Below are 22,901 nucleotides of genomic sequence, written 5' to 3'. Positions count from 1 at the left end.
CCATCCCAGACACAAGTCAGGCTTAATAGAGAATGGCAGGACAGGGTCATCGGCAAAGCCACCTGGATCTCAGCCGGTCCTCTCACATGGAAGGCGAGCTCACTGCTGCTCAACCCCACGGTTCTGGACGTTCTCCAGGCATGAGTGACAGGTCCTGCCATGTGGGCAGTCGAAGGCGTGGGGGTGGTGGAAATCATATGGGAGATGGAAGAAACACATTGTGGGTAAGCAAAAACCAAACAGATGGCGTGGCTTCGCGGCAGGTGGCTAAGAAGCCACAGCAGCAAGCTGGCTAAACGGGCATATGCAAAGCCAAAGAACCAGGAGGGGGCAAAGAGATCGAGCCCCAGGGGCACCAGCTTGGCAAAGAACAACTGCAGCCAGGAAACTAAAGGAGAAGTTCATGGATTAGTGAAGAATCAAACCCCAGTGGTGTGAGGGGCCTGGGATTAATGGGGAGGGGGACATGGGGCAGAATTGAAATAATCAGACACAGAGCAAGCAGAAGTTTAGAGCAGCAGCCGAAAGCCAGCCTGGCCAGGTCTGAAAACTCAGGAACAAGTGACCACTAACACAGGGATGGTGGGCAAAGCTAGGAAGCCTAAGTAGACTAACACCAAGGGGTCTTCTGATGTCTCAGCAAGGCTAAGGGACCAGCTGGAGTTCTACTGGAAGCAGTCTGCATCCCACATCCCAGGGAAGCCACTGTTAATGGGCATATGCACATATATGCAAACATACGTGTGTGGTCATATACACACACATACTCTCAGGTATTCAAAAACAGGATTAGACTACATATATATTATCCAACATTTGTTCACTCAGCTGGATCAGGGACATCTTTCAGTATCTGTGAATTTACTGCTGCATGATCATTTTAGGGGCCTTGTTGTGCTCCATCAGGTATGTGAACACAGCTGACTTAGCCACTCCCCACTGAAGGGCATGTATGGTGGGGGACGTACGGTTTTTCACTGTTATAAGCCATACTGTTATCATCATTGCTTTCCTTGGGATTAATTCCTGGATGTAAAATTGGTGAATCAAAGGGCATAGGAATGTTTTAATATTTTACTACCTAAGAAAAAAAAGTGAAAAGGTTTCACCAATTTATCCTCTCACCTGCAGTACCAAAGGACAGTTTTCAACACACCCTCCCCAACACTATATATTATTATGACTTTGCCATTTGCTAAGTAAAAAACACCATGTTATTTTTCTATCTGTATTCCTCTGCTTACTAAGGAGACTGAACATTTTTATCAGTATATCCATGACTAAGTTCAAGATCAGTCCACCTACAGAGAGATGTCACTGAAAGTGGTGGCTGAAACCAGCTGGCCCGCTGCTCAGACCTGGCCTCAGAGAGAGATTCCTTCTTCACACCCACAGGTTCGAACATGGGCTCAAGGGGATGCACCTCAGCTTTGCAGATGCAAAACCCTACTGCTTCGGTTCACCCAAGCGTGTCCTCGCTCTGGGGATAGAGGTTTGCTAAGCAAATTCACAGGAGATGGGTTGTTAGACCAGGATGTGAATTCATCAATTTATAATAAAGAAATACAATCTTTCCAATAATGGGAATAGTCATGTCCAATAACTAGGATACTCTCTTCTGCAAAACAAACTAGGAATCAGAAGGTAACTTGATGACTGAAAATATATCCCCAGAGACAGAGAGGAGCAGCAAGACGGCATTTCTGGAGACCAGAACACATCTGCAGGCAGAGTCAGGGTCCCCCCACTGGTGAATTCTTTCTCTAGCTCCACATGTCTTGAGGACAGTTACTCTTGCCAAGCCCATCCAGAGAACCCCTCTCTTCCCAGACATGGCCAGGAAAGGGGTCTGTGACTGTGGACAACCCACATGATGATCAGACTAACAACTTCAGCAGCAGTCACCTCCTGCTCTAACCTACAAAGTTAATCCCTCACCCAGGCCCATGGATACAAAACCAATAGCCTTCACTGTCACCCTGTTCTAACCTTCTGGGCCAATCAACCAATCAATCAATATCCTCTCTCTTTCTCCATCTGTCTCTTCTGCCTACTCTGTCTAGTCTCTGTCTCTGTCTTTCACACACACACACACACACACACCATACTTTATTTCTTTGTTTTCTCATACTGTGGTCCAAATACTTTCTACTTTGCTTTAGCTTTCTTTTATTGCATGAATCCATGTTTCATCTCTCCACCTTATACCTGCCCGAGACCACCCACTGGCTCTCAAATTAGGATGTATGTACCCTGGAGGGGTCACAATGGTTTGCTGAGTTATACTTGGAGCCACAGGAGAAACACGGCTTATCTGAGATAACTCATTTTTCTAAACGTTACACAATTTAAAATAGATCAAAAGTAGAAAAACATAGTATGCAGCAGAATATAAAATGTGTGAGTTTTTCATATGAAATCAAATTTTTGAAAAAAAAATCAGACTCGAAGAAATTCCATGTCACCTACAGTTTCTGATTAAACCCCTAACCAGTCCTCACCCTCCTGCACCCACACCCCACCATGGGAGGGCTATGCATCTCAGTCCTCTGCTTCTTAAGAGCACTTCAGTGGGAAAGTTTAGGAAGCACTAATTATCCACTGGAGTAAAGGATAAGAGCAAAAAATCAGACAGACCAGGGGTCAGATAGACTTGAGTCACACAGACCTGGCTTGGAAAACAGCACCCCCTTAACTAGCTGGGTGCCTTCGAGTGAGTTATTTACCACCTCAAAGCCTCAATCTCCTCATTTGCTGAATGGGGTATCAGCAAACTAACTGATAGAATGTTTGACAGTCATGAGAGTCTATAAAACGTGTAAAACTGATTTTAAAAAATTTATTTGTAACCAACCTCAGCTCAGCTCTGTGGCTTCCATTTCTGCTGCTGGTGGAAAGCTTTTAATCTTTCAATGCAAGATAACTTGGTCTTTTCTAATTCAAGACTTACTTTGGGGGTAAAGTTTGACTTAAATTAAAATTCATCCCTCAAACTTCTCCACCCCTGGGAGGCATCTGGGTCCAAGGGGATTCTTCATGGTATTAGGAGGGAGCAGTGACCATCTTGTCAGCCCCTTGCTGGAGTTCATATCTGCTCTGGTCCATGTGCTGGAAGTGTTCATGCCAGCCACAGCCACAGCCTGGGGCCACCAGGAGGAAGACAGGCCTCCTTGTTTTATTCCTGGGTTGATCTAAGGTTGGTGATCCCTGCAACTGTGCCTTAGTCTAAGTGGGACACAGCTTTCCCTGGCATCATTCAGCTATCTCCTAGCCCTCAAAGGGGTGAAGACCCTTAAAGGGCTAGCCAGGGCTCCCTGCGGCTGTCACCAGCGGCACATGCCTTCCAGGGCATCCTCCTTGGTGTATCAGTGAAGCATCTCACTGCTGGGCTACCGCTGACACTTTCTCCACTCAAGAGGCTGGGGTGGAGGTCGGGGAGACTTAGGGCTGGGTGTCTTTGTGAAGCCCAGTAGATATTCTCCCAAGGGTGGGAACAGCTAGAACCCAAGATGACTCTGCCATTCACGAAACAACTTCTTGGTTTATCCCCTGCCACTGCAATCACCTCTGGCTCCAAAAAACATGCCGAGGTAGGACATACGCCCTTTGAGGTCAGCTCTGAGCCACAGCTATTAAAATAGCAGGTGCACATCAAACAGGAGTCATCATGTGTTCGCAGTCCCGGAAGGGTACAATAAACAAAATTAAATAGACATCTCAGTGATCAAAAGCGAAATAGCTACTGCCAAAAAAAAAAAAAAAAAAAAAAGCAGACAGAGAACACTTATAAACTTGAAACATGACTTGCATTTGACTCTTATCTCTAAGTATCATGAGAATTAACTAATGTTGAGCTCCTGGAGAATCTAAGTGATATATAAATGCTAAACAATTTATGTTTGCTGAACCACTTAGGATGCTTACTGAAATACTGTGCAATACAGATATTCTGGAAGATTAATCCCCCCAAAAAGCAAATGACTTCCAAAGTGGCTTGATAAATGACAAGGAAATAGCAGTTTTATGAATCTAATACTGATGTTCTATGCTGCGATGGAACAAATATTAAAAGAGAAAAATCTATCAGTATCTCCAGGATACCATTATGGTGCCCGGGTAGCTGCACCTGCCTTTCTGAAGAAAGTGATCCCAACATAATAGCTTTCCATAAAGACACTGGCACATGAAGAAATGGGCTGGCTATTTCAGTGAACACTTTGTGAACACTTAGATGCCGGAACTATGCTAAATGTTGGGAAAGCAAAGATAAATAAAGTGATTCTTAGGTCACTTGCCCTCACTTTCTATTTCACCTGTGTCCTCTATCTTGACAGCTAGAACCATCCCCGGGACTCTCCCAGTCTCCCCAGTCTCAACAACCTGGCAGTCATCCTGCACTCCTCCTTGTCTCTCAAACGCCAAATCCAATTAGTCACTAAGACCCAGGGTCGCTGCTGCAATCTCTTCCCATTGGAGAGTTGACCCTGGGGCGATAACTGCCCTGCACTTCCAGGCTGCCCTGGCACTGGAGAAGCACAGAAGCAAGGAGGACCTGAGGCTGTCCTCCAAGGCCATGGCCGAAATCACAAGTAGACCCAAGGATGTGACAGAGGACACCCAAGTGTCTGCTCCACCAGTCATATTACTCAAGGAGGCCACAGAGCAGAGAAATGACGAGATGAACAGTAAATGGAGAGACAGTGAGGATCAGGAGGGAATGGAGGGAAAAATAAAAAGAGAGATGATAGGAACAGAGACAAGAAGGAGATGGAAGGAGTCCTGAAGCCAAGTGAGAGGTAGCAGCTAGGACCTCAGAAAAAGTCAGTCCTTCTGCTGAGGGGACCAGGATAAAGAGCAGAGAGCAGATTTTCAGACAAATGGGACAGGGCCACTTACTGAAATAGGGTGAGGAGCTCTCAGAGGCCGCTGGTATTTGTTCAAGCAGACTTTTCAGATAACGGAGGTGGGAGTCAGGAGGGTATCAGGAAATACAGTTAAGAAAATTAGAAAAAAATAACACTGGATTTCACCCCAAAATATGGTCATATTCTGAACAGAAGGATCTGAGAGTTTGAAATTTGCAACTTCAAGGAAGGGTAAGCAAAGGCATTGCCTAGCTCCTGTGTCCCACAGTGATTGGAACCCCTGCTGCTACAACAAACGTGCTTCTGAACGTGGTCTGAGATTGCTATGCAATGTGATTGGGTGGGATGAGCGTCGGGGAAGGAGCTGGCACCTGGAAGATTTCTCTCCTCCAAAACTACCTTTCCCATCCACTCACTGAGGCCTGAGGTTCTAGTTGTGCTGGTAGAAGGAAAGCAATGAAGGACCAGGTGGTGAGTGCCTATCTCATGCTAGTTCCATGCCAGGGGGTTGACATACACTATCTCATTTACTTCTCGTAGCATCCTCTGAGGCAAAGATGTCTAATCCCCATTTTGCAGATGAGAACATTAAAGCTGGGAGTGGTTAAGAAACACTTTCTATTGTCACACAGCTAATAAGAGGCAGAGCCACAACTCACGCTCCATCTTTCTGCACCAAAGTCCCCGGTGTTTCCCCCTCTCACCATGCTGTGTCCATCGGGCTTAACACTTCATCTCCCCGTAACAAGGCCATCACCCCTAAAAAGGGTCACATACTTTTAGATGTCATTAGCTTTGTTCATTCATTCAGTGCACATCTACTTAGCACTTCATTGGATTCATTCATTCACCAGGTATTTACAGAGTCTCACTGATGTGCACGCACTGAGCTAGACTCTGAGATTCCACAGCCAATGACCCAGATGTGATCCCTGTGCCCTGGTGGGGGAAAAGGGACACAAAACAATGGAAGAATTACCAATTGCAAATTTGGAATGTGCTATCAAAGAAATAAACAGGAGGCTGGGACAGAGAGTACTAGGGAAAGGGTAGCCCGCATTAGAAGGCGATATTCAAGGCAAGCTCTGTAGAACAAGGTGGGCAAACATGGAGGCTGGGAGAAAGGGATTCAAAGCAGCAGTAACAAGTCATGAAAAGATCCGGAGCGTGAAACAAGCTTAAAGAAGGCTCGTCGGACTGGACAATGGTGAGAGCAGAAAACGGGGGTACACAGGATGCTTGAGACACAGGCGGGGCCCCATCCTGCAGGGCTTGGTGTGCTCTCTGGGGACTCAGGGTTTTATGCTACATGCAGAGGAAGCCATGACAGATTACAATCAGAGAAGGAATGTGATCCAGTTACGTTTTTGAAAGATTTCTCTGGCTGCACATGGAAAATGGACTCTCGGAAGCCCACAGTAGAGACAAGGAGAACTGCCAGGAGGCTGCTGCTGTATTCTAGGAGAGACAAAGATGGCCTAGATTAGAGTGGTGGCCACAGAGGTGGAGGGAAGTAGCTGGCTCTGAGGCATTTGGAGGCTGAACCTAAAGGACTAACTAAAAGCTCAGGTAGGGGAATTCTGGGATTCTGCAGGAGAAATGAGATGGATAACGGTGTCATTACTGAGATGATTTGGTAGGAGAGGAAGGAGAACAATAGTTTTGATTTTGAACTCTTGGCGTCTGAAATTCGACTTGCTTAAGAGACATCCAAGTGGAGATGTCCAGTAAACGCCCTGCTGTGTGAGTCTGGGATCCAGAAGAGAGGTCAGCTCAGGAGAAATCAATGTTGGAGCTGAGAAAATGAATAAATACCGAGGAGAAGCCCAAGGAGGAAGCTGACGTCTAGAGGTCTGGTGGAGGAGGAAGAGGCTGCAAAGAAAACAGAGAAGGAGCAGTCAGTGATGTCTCAGGCGAAACAGGGGAGGAGGATGTCACAGAAGCAAGGAGAGAGGCTATCTTAAAGGCTACGCTAAGGTTGCTGAGAGGTGAAGAAAGATGCGAGAGTAAAACGATAAATGAGACAGAATTCTCCTCCCAGAAGAGTTCACAGTCTGATGAGAAAAACCGATATGATTGATGAAGGAATAAAACACTAGTGTAACATTTATTGAGCACTCACTATGTGACAGGAACTAAGCTGATTTATATGCATTATCATCAAAGCCTCCACTGCAATAGGAATCCTTATTATTCTCATTTTACGGACGAGGGAACTAAGGCTCAGAGAAAGTTCATAGCTCACAAAGACCACAGAGATATTCAGGGGGAGAATCAGGATTTAAAGGTCGGCAGTGTGATTCCCAAGGCACACTCCTAACCACAAAGGTATCTGCCTCTTGTCGAGGACACAGACAAGCAGTCCATTCCCTTATTACTCTCCTTGGCTCTTCCCTGCCTAACTCACTGCTTCCCCTTATGCCCACAGACATCCCTGCTCGGGACCTGGGATGGCTCTATCCCTGCAGTGACCTTGTTCGACGTGGTAATGATGCTCAGAGAGGCAACTCTCATGGCTTTGAGATGTCACGTCCCCTCCACTTCCTTACAGCTACCAGGTTAATCTTACCAAGACCCTAAACCTTGCCTCGTGGGTGCCCTGACTCTCAGACCCGGTCTGTGAATATTTAACCTTCATTTTCAACCAGACACTGATCAGATCAATCTCAGGTACTTCAGAGGATGGTTGACACAGCAGACCAGCAAAGGCAGTATTCATTGCTGATAAACTGAGGAAATGGAAGCAAAAGCCATTTTAGCTTAACTTGTTTCCTATAAAACAGTTTTGAAGGTAAAAGGTACTATTTTCTTGTCAGTGTCAACATTTCTTCACTGGATAAGTGAAATTATGTTTCCATCAATGACGAAAACTCTCCAAAAGGGAGGTGACATCTTGTTTGGCTTCTGGCAATGGAAGATTGGGTCTAATGAAACCGGTAACAATGTGGATGCATAAAAGAACATTTGCAAAGGATGCAAGCGAACATCACCAAATGTCTACTGTCTGCAGTGAGTGTCTGCCCAGAACTCTCAAACCTTGCCTACACTAATTTGGTTCCATTGACTTGATGGATATTTTTCACTGAATTTTTGCCTGTTTTCTAGGTGAGAGGTACAGCCAGAGACTGAATGCTACTGCTTTCTCTCGATTACCTGTTATCCAAACTCATCACTGATTCTCAGCAGCCAATATTTGGATAGACACCTTTGCTCTCTGCTCCATAACCTCCAGCAGTGCCGTCTTGCTGATCCAACCAGAGCCATAGTCTATCACCCATTCATCTGAGTTCAGCTATATCACAAAATCAAAACCAGTTTAAGAGATGCCCGGTCTGGCATGGGAACTCAATATTCAAGGCTCCTGAGCTCCAGAAGGCTGATTTTTAGCTGCACTTCCTCTCCCTCTGTGTGAAGGACGACATGTCAGCTGAGCCCATGGCAGTTGATGCCCTCACTCCAAAGATGGGATCCCCAAGACCTACGGCTGGAGAGGTGAACCAAAGGAATCACTTTGAAGGGTTAAAAGCAATTCCCTTCTGTGGGAGAGAACCAAGTTCCCTTTATCTCATAGCTGCTGAACTGAAGCCTGCAGTTACTTGGCATCTAGCATGAGCTGTGCCCAGAAAACCAGAAATGAGAAATAGAAGCAGAAGCCCCACACACAAACGCTTTCGCGCTTAGCAGAAGTGGAATTCTCTAAGATATTAAGAGGCATCTTTGTCCCACCTTACAATACAGCTCTGACGCTGTTCTCAGATCTCTTCATGGCTGATTCTTCTCAAACTAACAGCTGATCTAAGTCACACGCACATTTTGGAAAGTTGTAAATGTGGAGCTCGCACCAAGCCAAAGTTGCACGTGTATGAGAAGCAGAGAAGGGAGAGAGAAACAAGTAAAGGAGAATTCAGAAGGAAGAGTTTAATAATTTTCACGGATCCATCCAAAGAACATAAGCAAATGCCATTTTTATTCCTAGGCACACAAAAAATAGTAGGAATCAAAGTAAAAAAATAATAATAAAGTCTTTTTTCTACGTTGTGCCATTATACAAAGCATCATCTCATTTTCTCCCACTTCTCTCCTTTTCCTCTTTCTCCACCCAACCCTGCCTCTAAATAAATCAAATTTACAACATAAGATGTGGCTGATTATAATATGCAACATTATTTTGTGAGCCATCAAAAAAGAAAAAAATGCTGCCAATTAAACCCTGACACACACCTTGGTTTCGGAGATGTTGAAATGTGAAAAAAGTGTTCATCAAAAAGTCTCTGAACCACAGCATGCACACGTGCACACACGTCAACGAATTTCTCCAGCGAGGGCAGAAAAACTGTCATCAAGAACCAATTTTCCAAACAGGCTAGATTTGTGCCACCCCTAAAAAGGAAGGGGTGGGGACGCTGAAGTTTATTTTCTAGCATATATTTGCTGCCTAAAGACATCTCAGAACACCACTGACAGATAATGGACCACATTTCATATCTGAGAAATGTGTCTTATTTTTAAAACTGAAAGCAGAGGAAGTCATTAGACTTGTTTCACTCTTGCCACAGAACGGCAGGGCAATTTTCATGCTACCTGCTCCTTTTTATTTTCTTCAGTTTTCCATTTTCCTCTCCTCTTTTACATTCATCTTTATTCTTGCTATCTCTTTGCTTATTTTGTTTTTGCTAACTTGAAATCTAGTTTCGGTGTCTCCATATCTCATTAATGTGGCCTGCCTCAAAGGTCCTTAATAATAACTTATTGTACATGTTTATTACACTTGATAGGAAGTAATTTTTATTGAAGCTTCTTTTGTCTCCTCGTTTGCAGGTAATCTTGTGTCTCCAAAGTGGTAATATGATCTTTAAGAAAGGAGTATTTTTAGCATTATTCTTCTTTGTTATAATCAGGGAGATGATAATGAGAATTCATGAGCCTGCAAAGCAGGTACAGACTGAGTCCATCTCCAAAAGAGCCCAGTACCTAATGATAATGAAGATGCTTTGTATTTATTTGGCGTAATGTTCCTGACACCTAATAGTGGCCATTTTCTCTCCAACACCATGGATTCATTTATATCAACTTCCTCATTGCATCTGTTATTTTTTAAAGCCTTATCTAGGTCACTCATACAAAAGGTGGGTGACAATTAATTGAAGTTTAATTATTCATCAAATCAACATTTATTAAGTGTCCAACTTTTGCCCAGACATTCTAGCAGGCACTGACGATAGGACAATGGCTAAGACATAGTCCCTGGCCTCAAGTTTAGCAGAAAAAGGGGAACATATTTGAATCAAACATGGCCCAGTGTATTTGTCCCTTCCAGCTGCTATAACAAAATGCCACAGACTGGGTAGCTTATAAAGAACAAACACAGTTCTGGAGGCTGGAAATCTGGGATCAGGGGGCCAGTGTGGTCAGATGAGGGCTTTCTTCTGGGTCGCAGACTTCTTGCGGTATCTTCACATGGCAGAAGGGGCTAGGGAGCTCTATGGGTTCCCCTTTATGAAAGCATTAATTCCATTCCTGAAGCCTCCACCTTCATCATCTAATCGCTTCCCAAAGGGTCCAGCTTCTATCACCATCATATTGTACATCAGACGTCAACATGTGAATTTTGCAGGGAAACAAACATTCAGACCATAGCACCCAACAACCTTCAGACAGTTAAACCAGTGCTGGCCCTCCTATATTTCCCCTAGCAGACTAGCAATTACCACCACCTTCTCCAGATCCCTGTTCCCCTCAACTAAGACAGCTCAAGCCTGTGTCTATGGCCTTCCCACCTCCGAATCCCACAAACACCCACAAAATACACCCTTAAGAAAAAAAGAAAAGTGGAGGCTACAATTAGAGGCATAGCCTATTCTGCGATTTATGTCCTCTGCTTCATTTCCCTGAGGCCTTAAAGCAAAAACTAGACCATTTTAACTATTTATCGTGGAAATTTTCAAATATATAAAATAGAAAGACTACAATATGAACCCCAAGTACTTATTCTTGGCTTCAATTTTTGCCATTTTTATTTCATCTCTGCCTCCCGCCTTTTTTCTTACTGGATTTCAAAGCCTAGGTCTCCTACTGTTTCACCCATAAATACTTCAGTATGTATCTCTAAATGATTGGGTATTTTTTCTTTTTAACTTCACCACAATGCCATTATCTCATCCAACAAAATTAACAAGAATTTATTATCTAATAACCTCCCTTATTTTCCCCTGACTGTTGCAAAAATATATTTGTATAGTTAATCTGTTCAAATCAGGATCCAAACAAAGTTCACAAAAAGCATTTGTTCAATTAGTTTTTTTAAGTCTCTTTTAATCCAAAACAGTTTTCTCTCCCTTCCTTCTCTGTGCCATTTATTTTTGAAGAAAACTGGTCATGTGTCCAGTGGCTGAATATATCTTCGTGGTGTCATCCAACATGTTCCCTTTTCCTTTGCATTTCCCATAAACTGGTAGTTGGATCTAGAGATTTGGTTACATATAGACTCAATATTTTTTTTTAGCAACAAGATGCTGTAGATAATGCTGCGATGTCCTACTGCATCACCTCAGGAGGTATACAATGTCTGATTGTTGCACTTTTTGTGATAATCAGTGAGTTCAGGTGATGTCAACCTGACCCACCCCCTGAGAAGTTCCCCCATGAACTTTCACCTAGTGTTTGCGCAGCCATTGATCATTATTGCCTAGAGTCACTATTCTATTGGGGATTTTATTGCAATTAATCAGTCATTTCATGTTACATATGTATAGCACAGAGTGAAATCATTTACCCTTGCATTGATTAAGCTAAATCAAAAAAATATATAGTTAACATTTTTTAGCACAGAAGCACCCTTGAGACAGTTATCCAAAAATAAATAAATAAATAAAAGTAGCAGAGTTCAACCTATAGATTCCTCCACCTTTCTGAGAACCAAAACTCTGTTTCAATAACCAAAAATTTCCCAGAGTACCTACTTGACAATATTTGTCCTTTTAAAATCTATTGATTAGGAAAATGTAAATGATGAAAAGCTTCTATGAATTCAGCAACCCACTAAACAGATTTCTATTATATTGATCATAGCAGTAGCCTATACACCCTTGAAATATAGCAAAGCATGTGTCCTAGGGATAAAATGTAATTTTAAATTATACAAGTTGCCATCTTTCCCCCTTCTGTCTTACATCCCAAACCATGCCCTCTAAAGGGCTGATGAGTAAAGACAGACTGGTGGAGAGAGATTTCTTCAGGCTAAGTGTCACAAAAAGTCTGTGGGAGTTCACAGAGAGCACAGAACAAGATTTTCTGGCCAGATTTGCTCCCCTCTCCACTCTCCACCCTTTGATATTTTCAAAAGAGACTGCAGAGGCCTCAAATTCCTATTCCAATTATTCTGGATGCTGGGATTTTACATGACTTACCTGCAGGTGTGAGACATGGTGTTGATTCAGCTGACAATGTTTTCTTACAGATTTACAACTCTAGGAGCCCCCTTGCCTTCTGCCACTGGGGTCTACAGTCCATCAATTGCCCACTATGGGTCTGCGTACTTGGGTTCCTAACACTTTAACATAAACTCTACCATCACTGCCATCCCTACAATAATACTAACAGTACCCACTATTAAGTGTCTTGTCTACATAAATCTAGAAGGCAAACAAGCCAATAAGGGCATATTTTAAGCTAGAAGTTGCTTCCCCAAGACCAACTAGACAGCCCGCAGCACCATCAGTCTTTAGTGGTCATCAAGGTCATCAAGTTGAGGCCAAAACACACACACTGTGCAGTTGTCTGGTTAGGCTGGTTGCTCACAGACAAGATACAAGGCTAATCTGATCAGTGACCTCAACTCTGATGTTTGCAGTGCCCACTCTTAGGGGCCCCAGATACAACCCTCCTTCCTGTATACAATAGGCTGTTTGATGTTTCTGCTGATATTCTTCACTCAGAGGTATTTTATTTCAGAACTCATGAAGTGAAACTTTTGAAATTGTGAAGGAATGAAGCAGTTTGTTGCAAGCAGAGCTGGCTTTATAGAGATGCAAAGACGAAAAGGAGCAGCTTCAAGCCATCAGTCAGGGAGAATTTGCAAAACATCTTAGATGAGTCAGTTCCTTGGAAAGACAGCTCAGAAGAGGAGTGGGGAGGCAGAGTGGACCTAAGGAGAATGATAAGGCTGCCAACTAAACAAGGACTGCTGCCCCAGTCCTTAATCCCCAGTGTGGTCATAGAGCTCTTTGCCAATATTCACAAACCAAAGGGGACAATTTGCTGTGATCCAAAAGGCGAAGCCTACTCTCTTCATCAAGCCTAGCCCAATATTCCTCTTAACATTTTTTTAGAATTGTTCAACCAGAACATATTCCTGAAATGCAAATCAGGGGGAAAAAAACAAAACAGTATCTTGCAGACACTGATTCCAGCCTTGAGAAATGAATCCTGACAGGAGCCACATAACATTTTCTTAGAGAACCAGTGGGTCTTGCTGCTTGCCTCCTCCAAGTGAAACTGGACAGTCATAAAGCCAGGATCAGCATTCATTCATTCACTCATTCATTCCTTCAATACACACTTATTGGACAGCCCTGTGCTAGGACGGACAGAGATGAACCTGACAGATTGCTGGTCTACGGTTTCCCAATCTAACCAGCAAGATAGAAAACAATGCCACTAACTCAGAGCCACACGGAAGGATGATGTTACAGTAGAAGTGAATCTCTCACATTATGGAAGATGCATTTTAATTTTTCAGTGTGCAGTCAGGGGAAGCTATGCAGGGCCATGCCTTTGGAGTCTTGCTTTTGCTCCTGATTTACTGCAGCTGCAGGTTGTAGCCCTGAAATAAGAAGAGGCTAGATTCCACTCACTCGCCGCCCGCCCCCAACAAGAAACTCCACGTCTCAGCTTTCTGAGTTTGCTGTGGCCAGCTCTTTCTCAGAAATGGTAGTCACTCGAGGAGGACTATTCCTGTAAAAAGAAGAGAGTGACTTAACCAAAGCTAAGAGTTCCTCCCCGGGGGTGGAGGAAGAAAAAAGAAAGGGGACTTTTAACAAAGATCTACTCCAGATGGGTGAGGGACAGCACAGATGAGATGAGATAGCCGAAGTCCAGGCCCCACTTTATTTTTTTGGAGAAAACTTTAATTTGAAAAGATACATACACCCCAATGTTCATAGCAACACTACAACAGCCAAAACATGGAAGCAACCCAAACGTCCATTGACAGATGATTGGATCAAGATATGGTATATATATATACAGGCCCCACTTTATTAATTAAAAATGTATTACAGTAATTATAGATTCACATGTATTGCAATAAATAATACACAGAGATCCCTATATATTTTCCCAGCTTCCTGCAAAGGTAACATCTTGCAAAATTACACTCTACAACCACAACCAGGATATGGACAGACATACACCCCACCAGTCTTACTTCAATTTCCCTTGTTCTACTTGTACTCATTTTCATGTGTGTCTATAAAGTTCTATATAATTCCATCACCTGTGTGGGTTCATGGACCCACCATGACAGTAAAGAAAATGTACAGTTCCAACACCAAAGGATCCCAAATTTTGCTCTTCTATGATCACAGCCATCTCCCCTAACACCTAGCAACCACTGAATCTGTCTTCCAGTCCTAACTTTTGTCATGTTCTGATTGTTATCTAAATGGAATTACATAACAGTAGCTTCTTGGGCTGGCTTTTTTGCCTTTGGCTCAACATAACGCCCTTGCTTTTTGTCTAAGTTGTATGCGTATCAATAGTTTGTTCTTTCTATTGCTGAGGGGTATTCTGCAGTATGGATGTACCATAGTTTAACACTTTACCTGTTAAAGGACATTCTAGAGACCCTCCTTGCTGGCTCCATGAAACCCACATACCAAAGACCTGCCGGGGCCTCTAAGAGCTGAGGCAGCGTTCAGCCTCCAGCAGCAAGAAGTCATGACCCACACCCGACAACCGCAAGGTTGTGAGTTCTGCCAATGACCTGAGTGGGCTTGGAGGTGGATTCCTCCACAGTCCAGAGAGTCACCATCCTGATTGTAGCCTCATGAGAAACTAAGTAGAGGACCCAGCTGAGCCCTGCTCAGATTCCTGATCTCCAGAGACCGTGAAATAGCAAATGTAGGTTGTTTTAAGCTGCCAAATTTATGGTAATTTGTTACACAGCAATAGAAAGTGCATACAACAGGTGTTACAACTGAACGTTTGAGGCCTCTCATTATTCGTATGTTGAAATCGAATCCCCAGTGTAATGGTATTTGGAGGAATGTCCTTTGTGAAGGTAATTAGGTCATGAGACAGAACCCTCACGAATGGGATTAGTGCTCTTATAAAAAGAGGCCAGAGACAACTGGTTGCTTTTCAGCCATGTGAGGATACAGTGAAAAGTCAGCAGTCTACAGCCTAGAACAGAGTCCTCATCAGAATTCAACCCTGCTGGCAATCTGATCTCATACTTCCAGCCTCTAGGACTGTGAGAAATAAATGTTGTTTCAGCCACTCAGTCTATGATATTTTATTACAGCAGCCCGAGCTGACCAAGACACCAGGTGAATTCTGCTGCTTCTTGCCAAGGACAAAATATCAAAATCTCACCTTCACGTATAATGGAATAGAACAAGAAACGAACTTGATGTCAAAAGCACCCGGCTCAGCCATTCACTGGTCTCACCTTGGTAACTTATTTGGACCTCATTTGCTTCATCTATGAAATGGAAATAAAAATAACTTCCTCACAGGAAAAAATTTTTTTCCGCACAGCAGCAGATAACCAGCATCCTGAGCAATTCTGATGCAGAGCTTGGAGTCTATGCTGGACCACACCTTGAGAACCACTGGCCCAAACCAAGGTCAAGCTGAGCCTCCCGCACTAAGCTACCTGGAACCAAACCCTACAGTCTTCTTGACATTAAAGACCTTCCTGTCTCCTCGGGGCCCTTCAGCTCTTCAGGAGTACTTTGGACTTTGAGTAACATCTGCCTCCTGTCCCCCAGGCAGCCATCTGACTCTCCCACCCAGAGGGGGCCCAAGATCATACACAGGGAATCATACAGCAGACATTTTGTAGTTCGTCCCTTTTTACCATTTTTTGAGGTAGTGGGGAGCTTCTGGAAAAATATTCGGGGTCTCGAATGCCTCTACTTAGTTTTCTAATGTCTAGTTCGTCACAAGGTCACCTTTTAAATGACAAAAAGATTGACATGTACAATTATGACAATTATGTGTACATAAAAATATATACATTTTAGTGTCTGCCTCCACCTACACACATACAAACACACACAAACACAGAAGAATGCAAGCACCAAAACATAAGGGCAGGGAGTTTTTCTGTGGTGTTTACTGATGTACCTCCAGAGCCTAGAACTTTGCCTGACCTGTATTTGTAGGGAGTAGAAAGAAAGGAAAGAGGGAGGGAAGGAGGGGAAGGGCAGGGGGAGCCAGGACAGGTCAGGGGAGGAGCTAAGCTAATCAATGAAATTAATCCGATGTTAATGAAGGATTGTAATTTCAACCTTTCACACCTCAAAGAAGTAGCTAGTAGAAACCTTCCAGGGCCACGATATGGTGACTCACATTCCAAAAGCAGTTGTCCATTCATCCCCTTGCAGGGACAGCAGGAACATCTTAACTTCCCATTTATCTGTCATAAAACACCCCGGTGCCCTCAAACAGCCACAATTTGCAGCCAATTGAAGACAGCACGCATATTTTTAGAAACCCTAACAATGACACACCGCTGTTCATTCGTGAGACTTCTTCTCACGCCAATCCACTTCCTGTCACACAGTGGACTCACACCGAGGGATGGCCCGTTGCTGAAGGGCCCCGTTAATGCACAATGGCCTTAATGGGCCAATCTTTAAACAGATCACCCAGGCCAATTAATAATAGAATCAAGTCAGAGAGAGAAGCTTCTCTTTTAACTTTCAATTTCCTTTTCTGGTCAAAGACGGATCTGTAATGTGATTTTTAACATGGCTTTTTGCAGCTCCAGATTTCTTGAGCATTAAAACCAGCTTCATGGCAGTATTTTTCCTCCTTCCCTACTTCCCTAGCTTTGGGGAGCAAATTCTTTCAAATCTGTCCGCAGATGAATCCGACGAGCTTCCTGCATTACTCATCGTTGGTAAATTAGGAAAATTATTACCAGGTTGCTTTGTATCTCTTGACAAGTTTAACCACTAAGCACCCTGATGTCCTGTTTAATCGAATAATTTATTTACACAGAATTGACATTTCTATCCATATTTCACACTAAAAAAAAAAAAAAAAAGAAAGCACTGATATACATTTTCTCCCTTAATTCCCACGAGACATAAATTTGTTCTCCTCCATGTTAAGAAGAATTTCTTAAATCTCTAGTCTTTAATTTGGAACCATCACCTCTGGTCACTCTGGGGAGTGGGAGCAGAAGGAAGGGAAGATACTGGAACACGCACTAACCAAGGTTGGCCTGGCTTGCGGTACCTGTGTGTGTGCACATGCCTGGGAGAAACCACGCACGTCTGATTTATCCCAGGTCCCAGATGAGACGTCAGAGAGTAGCACTGAGGCAGGTCGTCTGCCCCTCAGGTTTTGGAGAATGTGCTCTAACTCTCCACCTCTGTGCACTAACGAACAAATATGAAATGCTCATTATGTGCAAGGGACTGAACGATGCGTATGTGAAGACAGAAGCCCACAGGCGGGGGCGCGGTGCAGGTGGAGTGATCCAGTACCACACTCAGTGCCAGGCACAGATGTACATTTTCTCCTTTAATTCCCGTGAGATACAAATTGGTTCTTCCCCATTTTATCCATTCAGAAACTGAGGTTCAGAGGAGTCAAGTAACCTGCCCAAGGTCACACAGCCAATTATGAACACAAGCCCATCTTCTTCCTCCTAGATCACAAATTATCCCTGGTCTGCCAACTATTAACTCTTGCTCTTCCCCAGGCCTTCATTCCCTCTACTCACAAATGGTCACCACTTTATCTGGTGGCTTCCTTCTTTTTAATACTATAGCATTAGGGTAACTCTCTTCCCAGGTAACTTCCAAAGGGCTATTTTACATTACTCCTAAATTCATCTCACAAGTGGGGCCAGCTTTTGGGAGAATGGGATGATTTATCACCAAAGCATTCGATGTAAACCCCACCCGGTAAAGCTGTACAAAATGTAGGATATGAATCCTCACTTCAAGAGCTGAAAAATAAGTATGTGACCCCTAAAAAGAACAAATTTGGGTGGCCCAAGCCCTTAAAAACATAACCTTTATTTCTTCAATCAGGGTCTTTCCTTAAAATTGGACAGTTAAACATAAACGAATAAATAAATAAGGCTTCAAAGGAAGTAAGGACCATGCAGAAAGCCTAGTGTACTCTTTCTTTGCAGTTGCCGATCAAATCAACAACCCCCTCCAGCCCTGTGCTGTGGGTGTCTCTTGCTCTCCTCAGCATTCACCCCTCAAGAGCAGTGACATTTGCTGATTACACCCATTTGATTTTCAGAGGCCAAGGTGGATTGTATTCACCGTTCCTATTAGCCTAGCAATATCTCCCTGTATTTTCTGCAGTAGATTTTCCAGACAGCAATAGATTCTAATCAATCTTCCTGGCTTCATTTCTCAGAATCTTACCATCTCCTCAAGGAAAATTTCAAACCTGATTTATCATCATTACCAGACCCTAAATATTCACCAGATTCTATATTATTTATTACACCTAGTTAATTTCCCTGTTCTGGACTTATGGGTCAAATCACAAAGCATGTGAAAGATTATCCCCACAATATGTCATAAAGACTCAACTCTAATGCAGAGTCACATTTAAAAAGAAGCTTTTCGCTCCCCACAGAATAGCTCTGAACAGAAGCTGAGCCCTTCTGCTTCTCTTCAAGACTCTGAGCCACAGCCAGGCACAGGCTCCCAGTGGTCCCGGAACTGCACACCTGCAGACGCAAATGCAGTGACTTCCCCATCTCCCTCCAGCCGGGCCAAACCTCCCCCACCATACACCCGCTGCTGTATTACAGAGCCTGGCAAGGGGCTGCAGGAGAAGCAATTCCAGGTCAGCCCTGGGTGAAGAGAAAGTGTTCTAGGGTTACAAGGAGATAAAACGGGGACACAGGACACAGGTCACAGGACTGCCCTTCTGGGGCAAAACGACGCTCCCAGTTTGACCCATCCATCCTAGAGAACAAAGATCCCCTCAATGGCGACCCTCTGAAGGAGGCAGGTTGCACCCGCACCCCTCACGTCTCCCAACAGGCTAACGGTGGCAGCTGTTCAGTCCATACCTCCCAGCCCCCTCCCCTCTCCGAGAATGAGGGAAATTTGGTTTAGCCACCAGCAGTCTGAACCTGGGCTTACCCATAGCACAAGCAATGCTAGAACAGGTTCCATCTGAATTCTCTTCCAGGAGAATTTCTAGGTTACCTGACACTCTGTGCTTGAAGATGACCTTTCAAAGCCCTGCTGCCCAGGAAGCAGCTGCCTGGTGTGGGCTGGGGCACAGGAGCGGGCTCGCCCAGGTCTAACGCCTTAAGAGACAAAGGAGGTGTTCCGTATTGCTCCAGATGTCAGAGTTAGAATGAAGATGAAATGAAATGAAAGGTTTCTTCTTGATACAAGAAGGAACTTCAGAGTCCCTTCCAGAACAGCCTGACTTATGGAATCGCTAAACAGAGGTTAAGTCACAACTGCCAGGGATGTGTGAGGCAAATCAGAAAACGGCGAAGAACTCTGCACCCGCCTACACTGGCGTGACTCTATTCCACATTAAACTCACAGAGCCACAGTACTCTCCACCTGGAACAGGCTTCTGAGCTCATTTAAAAAAAATTAGAAAATCTGGTCACACAAGGCCTACATTAAACTAGATGAGGCTATGCTCTACCACAGTCGCCACCATCCTCAACTGCCCCCCAGCTTCACATTAAAGTTGGGGTTCTGTTGGCTTTCTGTTTTATTGTTTTGTTTTCTTTTCTTCCAAGGCCTCCTTTTTTTCACATGTTATTTTCTGTCTCACCTCTGTGGCTAGGAGTGTTTGCTGCTGCTGGCCTAGTGAAACCCTAGATAAGCTAAGGCTCAGAGAAGTTAAGTAACTTGTCCGATGTCACACAGCCAGCAAGTACAAAGCAAGGAGCAGTACCCAGGTTTTCTTGTGATCTGGTTCTCCTTAAACTTGTCCACACTGCCAGCCTAGAGATGACTCATTCCTCTGGACTGATTTGACTATTCACATTCAGGGTGTGTAAACTGCCCCCTGCCTTGCACTTTTCATTTAACATTTCCTAGTGATCGAGTGTCCACATTTTCCCTTAAAAAACAATAATAATAGCAAAAAATAACTCTTCTTTCCAGCTGACTTTACAAATTACCAGCATCCCAAAGACCAAACACCCTTTTGTGTATCCAATAAAAAATCGACCTGATGAACACATAAGATTGCAGTTTTCCTTGTAAAATCAGGACTAGGCCCAAACCTTATTATTTCAGACTCTGTACTGATAGTCCAAATCAATAGTGCAAACAAGATTTCTGGGGGAAAGGTTAAAGTAATTGACAGAACATGCTGGTTTTAAGCCACCAGAAGCACTTTCAAAGCAAGGAATTAAACACAAATAATTGATAAGCTCATTATAAATCATCTTTATCTATCTACATATACGTGTATATATATATATGGGGCTTTACAAGACATCTCTTTATAATCTAATTTGACTTACTGCTCACATTTGAAAGTGATCTGACTGTACATCTCTTAACATCTTTGGTAATCAGACCCTTAAGCTGATTTAAGCTGCCTATGTTCCCAATTAGTCAGGATTTGTAAGGACTGAGCAAACTGAAGAAAAGACTGGTTAAGAACTTTAAAGCTTTCACTTGGGGTGGGAGATCCCACTAGCCAGGGCCTAGGCTTACTCATTTGGTGTGCGTGTTAAATAGGGTTATGTTTCCCCCGAGCTCTAAACAGAGCTGCAGCTTGGTTGACTTGCTCTCAGGTCCCTACACCGGAGGGAGCTGGACTTAGCTGGGTCAGGTCACATGTCACATTTAGGCTCACATTTTACATGAGACTAATTTTAACAGAGCAAGTTAAAAGTGAGATTGCCTAATCACCGAGGCCACACATACTGAGCTATCAGACTAGACAACTGGGATGGAGGATTACCTTTGCTGAACATTAAGCCTAACTCTCAGAACACATTAAGTCGTCACTGTGGGCTGCCTACCCAGGAACCATTCTCCCTTCTTCCTTCTGAGGAAAACTTACATTAAGCAGTTAGGTATCTAGGATTGATACTCAGGTAGTAGACAACAGACAGACTTACAGCTGTTTACAGATAGCATCCAGCCTGACTGGTCATGTCCAAACTGTATTAGACATAACACAATTAGAATTTCAGTCCTTCCCGAGATAGTCTAAGAACCAGTCCTGACCACAGAAATGAGCCCTGATTAGTGTCAGCCAATCACAGTAATCCTAACCTCCTTGCCAGCGATTGGCTTAGGTACCCTGGCTTGAGCCAATCAGTATAGAGCATTCTCCCTGTTGACTGCTATTGGACCAGGGCTGAGTCCACAACCTAAATGACCCAACTGGACTGGAGACAATGAATACTTGGTCCATAATTGAGGGAAAGATTTTTCTCTCACTCACATAGAACAAAGAAGTCACTTGTCCCAGCTGTTAATGGCAGCCCTCTTGAAACTCAGGACAAAGCCTATAAACAGATAAGGGGAAGTAGGGGGAGTATGAAGACTTGCAGAGAGACAGAGCCACAGTCCCCAGGATTTGAGTACTGTGCCTGGAGCCTGCCCTACCTCCTATCCTCCATTACAAGAAGTAGTACATTTCCTTATTGTTTAAATTATTTTAGATTTCTGTTCCTTACAGTTCAAAATATATGTGCACAAGCCAATTTATTAGAAGCAGGTTAGAGGGACTTTCCAGGTAAAGTCAGTGTCTTAACCCAACCCCATACATTTTTTTAATCAGAGCAGATAGAGCAACTGTTCACAGCTGCAAAGGAAGTTCAAAGTTTTTAACGTATGCACACAGTGTATGCACACATGCTTGTAACTGGTGAGGCAAGGAGGTTAACAAGGTGGAGAAACATGGATCTGGAAAGAGTTAGTCTCAGGTCCCTCTCAGCTCTTCTCTTGTAAACTCTGTGACCATAGCGAAGTGTCCATATCTGTAAATTATGGGCTAAATACGTGTCTTACAGCACTGTTCTGAGAAGTCAGTGGAGTGCTGTGTATAAAATACTGGTGCACAAGACAGAAGATCAGTAAGTAAAAGACGTTTTTCCTTCTCCTTTTCCCACCCCGTCTTTGAAGAAGGCTTTGCAGATCTCTTGACCCAAAGCTCCCAGTGCCTCAATTTCTCCAGCTTCTATTTCAGCCTTTCTTTTCTTCCCCTCCAGCTCCACATTTGTTTAACTCTCTAGCTCTGGTATGTTTTGTGTGATTGGTGTATGTTTTTCATCGATTCCATTTACCAATACCTATTACGTGGCAGGTACTGTTGTGACATGTAATGCTATGACCACAATCACGCAGTGAGAAATATGATACACTTTTTTATAGTTGATGAAATGAGGACCAGAGGAGTGACATAAGCTTGTTCACGATTTTTCTTAAGGTGAATTAAAAGCAAGGAATTCTAGGCCATGTGACTCTAAAGGCTGTGCTCTTAGCTACTTCATTACACTGTCCATCCAAGGAGTATCTATATATCTCCATATGTCTCTTCCAGTGGACTAAGAGTTCTTCAAAAGTACAGCCATTGTTTTCTAAGGGAAGCTAGGTAGTGCATGGACTGGACAGTCACCTATTCTAAGCCATCACTGACAACACACACTTTTGACTGCCCATTGTGCAAGCCTTCTTGAGGCCTGAGCTACACAAAGTAAGAGACATTGTTCTTACGTTCAAGAGGCCCTAAATCAGAAACAAGATCTCTGCACAGAAAGCAATATGATATAGCATATCTTACTTCCCCAGGGAGAAGCACCAAGTCCAAGTGCCACAGGAGGTCAAAAAAAGG

General features: G+C 43.6%; 1 long non-coding RNA gene across 2 annotated transcripts in view; it reads right to left on the bottom strand.

Moving 5' to 3' along the window:
• LOC116663593 overlaps positions 1 to 22,901 on the bottom strand; it is a 79,919-nt gene that overhangs the window by 21,271 nt on the left and 35,747 nt on the right. The window lies entirely within an intron of this gene.

The sequence above is a fragment of the Camelus ferus genome, chromosome 5, assembly GCF_009834535.1.
Source record: "Camelus ferus isolate YT-003-E chromosome 5, BCGSAC_Cfer_1.0, whole genome shotgun sequence".
Lineage (NCBI taxonomy): Eukaryota > Metazoa > Chordata > Mammalia > Artiodactyla > Camelidae > Camelus > Camelus ferus.
This window is presented reverse-complemented; position numbering and strand designations above follow the sequence as displayed.